Below are 5543 nucleotides of genomic sequence, written 5' to 3'. Positions count from 1 at the left end.
GCTACGAAATAAAAACGTGATGGAAACACTCATCTTTCAAAAAAAAAAAAAAAAAAAAATCATGTCACGATAGCCACAATGCCCTCACGTCAACGTCATGTCACGTTAACTCATGAGGGGTTCAGAAAGATGTAGTTCAAAGTTTTCCCGATAATACTGTAGTAATTTTTTAATTCACGATATTAGCCACAATGCCCTCACGTCAACGTGAGCTCAAGTGACGTGATGGTGTGTTTCTACCTCCCAGGACCCCAATTTTTCCCCGACCCCAATTTTTTCCGACAGCCCCAGGAATCGAACTTTTGGACTTACGATATAGAGACGGGGTCCTGGTTTTCCTTGAAGTTGATCTCGATATCCTACTCCGCCGTCAGGTAGAGCGAGCTGGTTGAGAGTGACTGGCAAGATCTGGGGAAATCGAAAATGAGGATTTGGTTCGAGTCGAAATAGGAGGTAATATTGTGTTGGATGAGAAGAAGAAAGGACTGATCATACACTTCCAACACTTCAGACATTTTCCGACAAATTTTATATTTTGCTTCCTATGTTTAACGTAATGGTAAGTCCGCACACCTTATCCGTATCAGACATTTCCAACACTTCCGACATACTACCATTACTTAACATAGGAAGCAAAATACAAAATTTGTCGGAAATGTCTGAAGTGTTCGAAGTGTATGATCAGTCTGCGCGCTGCTTTATCAGGGAAAGAGAGACTTTTTGAGAGTCTTTTTCTTTGACACAGGGCTTGATACCTATGGAGAAATAGACAGCAATAAGCAGAAAAGAACCATGCATCAGGCAATTCTACTTATGGGTGGTTCTTTTCAGCTTAATGCTGGCCATTTATACTGTTCGAATAGGACTGAAAAATTCCTTTAACCCAGAAGTAGGGTACTACCATTATTGTGGTCAAATTCTCAAACAAAGTTGATGAATTTATTGCTCACTGCCATAGTCATACCCATTACCCATTACCTTCCACTCAGGAACTTACATCGTAACAAAACATGTCGATCTGCGATTTCGGTATACTTCAACAATTTCAAAGGCGGTTCGTTTTATTAATTTGACTTGGGGAAAATTCTTTATTCGACCGTCAAAGTCGAACACCGCTGAGTATAAGCGCCATTTGACCTTGTAAAATATTCGTTATTCGACGGCCAAGCTCGTGTACTTTTGGCTAAAAACTTCAAACTTCAACTAAAAAAAAGTAAAATTTGTTTTCAAAGATTTAATATTCGTGAACTTTCTGGTGAAAACCACGAGAAACCCGCACACTTTTTCGTGAAAACCCGCTTGAAAACCAACTTTTTGGTGAGTCAGAAGGACCTTTCTTGGAATTCTATCGCGTGTCAAAGCTTCACATTCATTCGAACTTGATGTCGAAAGATTCATTGATTATCACGAAAGACAACCAATCGGAAACTCGATATGAGTTTTCTAAAAGGCCTTCTCTTCCACCACACTCAAGTGGAAAACTACCCCGATAAGCTATTCGCCCGCAACTGAATGGGTACTTTGTTCACACTGAAATACGCCGCGAATACAAGCTTTTGATTTTTCCCTTTTCTTCTTCTTCTTCTTTTTTTTGGTACTTATACTTATACCTAACAAGGTATACTCATGTGATAGTGATACACTGATACACACATTATTTCCGGACCATATAGGTCAATTTTTGTCTAACACGTACCTATTGGTGTGATGTCATAAGATACAATCTATTAATCTATTGACTTTTACCTACTGTGAGTCCCTATAGGGACTTATAGGTAGGTATTGTAGGTAGACCTACTGTTTATATTATACTCTCCGTGTCCACTATTTATGTATGTAGGTACCTACCTTTAGCCTAATCGGATATGTAGGGATTGCGTTAGTAGGTACAAACAATGATAAATACCTAATATATAATCGTACCTACAGTCCTACAGTAGACTACGTTATTCATAACCTTATGAATGTGTTGTATTTGACAGTAACGCTCCCGTAGGCGATGACGTCACATCAAATGTCCCGAGCAAAGCTCCCTCGCAGGCAACGCATTAGTGTGTTTGTGGGCATACGTTTCTGCGCAGTTCTTTCTGCTCCTCTCCTAGCGCGCTTGCATAGTGGCACTACCTAGCAGACGGAAAAAAACAACTGCGTAAAGTCTGACGTCACACATATTTGAACTCTTTCATTAGAACGGAAAATAAAAATTGAATTTTCGACTTTTTACAGTTATGACGTCACACATATTTGAACTCTTTCATTAGAACGGAAAATAAAAATTGAATTTTCGACCTTTTACAGTTATTTTTTACGTCACACATATTTGAACTCTTTCATTAGAACGGAAAATAAAAATTGAATTTTCGACCTTTTACAGTTATTTTTTCGAGTTTTGACCTCAGATTTGGATTTTTTTCAAATTTTTACATACCTATGATTCATCCAGATGGATATGGCAGCAATGAGTCATCAACCCAAAATGAAAGAACCAATCAGAATGCTGGGTCAACACGAGAACACCAAAAAGTAACCCGTTGAAACATTTGCAATCGAAAAACAATTACAAATTTTTGTCTATGTTGAGCATAGTGCATAGAAATCTAGCTTGAGTTTTATTATTATTATTATTATTATTATTATTATTTATTTTATTTTTTATCCAACGAATCCGGATTCAATCAGCAGGATGTCGTCCTCGTTTTGAGGGCAGATAAGGGGGGGGAAGATAACTTTGGGGACCACTTGTTCCACTATTTATTAACAGACTAATGATAACTACCCCACACTTCCTCCATAAAATATAATAAAACGTGTCATGAGAGGAAAAAAGTGCAGACAGTTCTGTACTGAAACAATACCTGGTCCATTGAGGATTCAGGTCACATCGTTACGTTGTTGATAAAATTTGGTTTGTGTCCGGACGCAAAGCTAGTGGAGTGTGTCCACTATAAAACGTGCAAGACTCGGTGTCTTAGTGGAAAGAATCCGTTGGTGTCTGAGTGGGATTCTTTAGAGTGGACGATAGTGGACATTGTGGGAGCGCCCATCGCCCAAGAAGATATGAAGATATCCATTGAAAAAGATCTTTCTTTTTTCGAATAAGGTGATTTAATACCGTTCAGGATAAAATCTGCTCGGGCGGGAATCAAACCTGCGACCTAGCGCTTACAAGGCATACGCGCTACCCTCCAATCCAACTACCTCTTCCTCGTTTTGAACATCCAACTATCGAAACTCGAAAATCTACTACAAGTCAAATGAAGCTTTGTAGGTGTTACCTCTATAAAGTGACAGCAATTCGGTTGGACAGCAAATACAGTATTAGTTCTTGTTTAAAATTTTGAGTCTCATCGGGCCGATGGGAGCCTTGTAGAGGGCCTTTTACTGAGAGAGTTACAGCTTATTGCAGAGGACGATGCTTTTTTCTCTCTATAATTTTATGGAACAAGCGAGGAGCAATATTGTCTATACTCGCACTTCGTGCTCGGGAGAGGGGCTTCGCGTGTTTTGCTACGCGGGGTTGCGTATACGGTCGCGCTCCCGGGGCTTCGCGGGGTTGTGCATAAGGTCGCGCTTCGCGCTCCTTTGTTTACGGTCGCGCTGCGCGCTCCCGGGGGCTTCGCGGGGTTGTGCAGGGGGTCGCTCTTCGCGCTCCCTTGTTTACGGTCGCGCTGCGCGCTCCCGGGGGCTTCGCGGGGTTATGCATGGGGTCGCGCTGCGCGCTCCCGGGGCTTCGCGGGGTGTGCATGAGGTCGCGCTTCGCGCTCCCTTGGCTTCGCCCCTGAAAACTAATATCGTCCCTGAGTCTTGTCTCGAAGAAATGAAAACTGAAAACTAAAAGCGAGAGCAAAATATTAAACGTAGGAAAAGTTTTGCTGGCCTCAAAGCGTGTTCCCCGTGTATTTCTTATGGGGGGGCTAAAAAACGTCAATATCTCGGGAACGGTTTGGAATTTCGGGATTTTCCGATTTTTCCCAGTAACTACAAAAAATAAGGAATCCAATGGTGAAAACCGCATTTTTCTAGCTCATCTAGAAGTGGGTTAGAATTAGTATGAGTGAGTGAGTGAGTGAGTCAGTCAGTCAGTTACACAAGGGGCTGTATATATTTAGGACTATTCATAGTTGGGGAAGTTAGTGATTCGTCTCGGAATCTTTCGATACTCGATAATGAATATCAATGGATCTCATTTTCTTATCATCACCTAAATACTCGTATTATTCGCCAGCCTAGTCAGCTTGGTTGGTAGCGCCTTCTAAGTGCGAGGCCGTGGGTTCGATTCCTGCCCGGGGCGAATTTTATCCTGAACGGATCATGTTCGTTCTCGGAACGGCTGGATTTCTCCTAACCTGTCTTCCTTCTCTCTTCGCTTTCGGGACGATAAGACCATAGAAGCTACAGTTCTCTCTGTCAAATCTCTTTAAAATATATTATATTATTCCCTTATTTCCTTTTTGTTAAATTAATATTTAATTTTCTTCTATATTGAGGCTGAACTTCGGCCCGAAGGTACTGGCTTCGAATCTCGACTGAAGTGGAAATTTTTCGGGCACAAATTTTCCATTCCCATGTTCCCAAATGAGCTAAGTAGAAAAGTAGGTACCTATATAGTTATCTCTATGGCTATGAGAGGATGTGCTCTGAACCTTGAAGTCGTAAGTACCTAGGTATAAGCAGGTATTACCTACCATATTATAGTAGAAAAGGGCATTCAAGTAATTTAGCGGTCACTGAGAGAGAGAGAGAGGGAGACAGATTAGGAGGGAGAGGGTTTTTTTTTTGGTGTGATTTTTTTAATAAAAAAAAAAAAAAAAAAAAAAAAAAAAAAAAAACGTCAGAAATGTCAGGATTGTTTCGAGAAGCAGGCCCCAAGAGCTCCAGGATAAAGATCAAAGATCTTTGACTCTATCTCTATACCGGAATCGAACCCGCAACCTAAGCGCTTACAAAACAGATGCGCTACCCTTCATTAGTACCAGGACAAAGATCAAGGATCTATGGCTATCTCGAACGGAAATTTTGGCAAACTGAGTACCTACCTACATAGTAATGTAGATAGATAAGAAAATAAATATTCTGAATAGATCAGTTGCGCTTACTTGGGTGATGTTTCAAAGTCATAGAGCAGGAAAAATGAGGACCAACGGAATTTTTCTTTTTCTTCTACGACTTCTAGATACCGAGATAAATCGATTTAAAAAATACAGGTAAATCGTTAAGTTTGACGTCACGGCATACGCTCCCGTAGGCGATGACGTCACATCAAATGTCCCAATTGCAACTCCTCCATTGTAAGTATTCCGTACATATTCTGTCTACATATGTAAATAAAGTCCTAATGAGAATAGAATAGAATATACCTAGCATATACCCGAGGACAACACCGTACTATACGGTACAATAATATCACCGGTACGGAATTACATAAGGGTCGGCGCGCGACAATAGATCGGTTCCGTTCATAAACCAGATCCCAAGGTCACTCAAGGTTGTTAGAAATGGCCGCAGGGGTCCAATGGGTGGGCCGTCAATGTCTCTGTCAAGGT

The sequence above is a fragment of the Diaphorina citri genome, unplaced genomic scaffold (assembly GCF_000475195.1).
Source record: "Diaphorina citri unplaced genomic scaffold, Diaci psyllid genome assembly version 1.1 scaffold1380, whole genome shotgun sequence".
NCBI lineage: Eukaryota > Metazoa > Arthropoda > Insecta > Hemiptera > Psyllidae > Diaphorina > Diaphorina citri.
Note: the sequence above shows the minus strand (reverse complement) of the source record.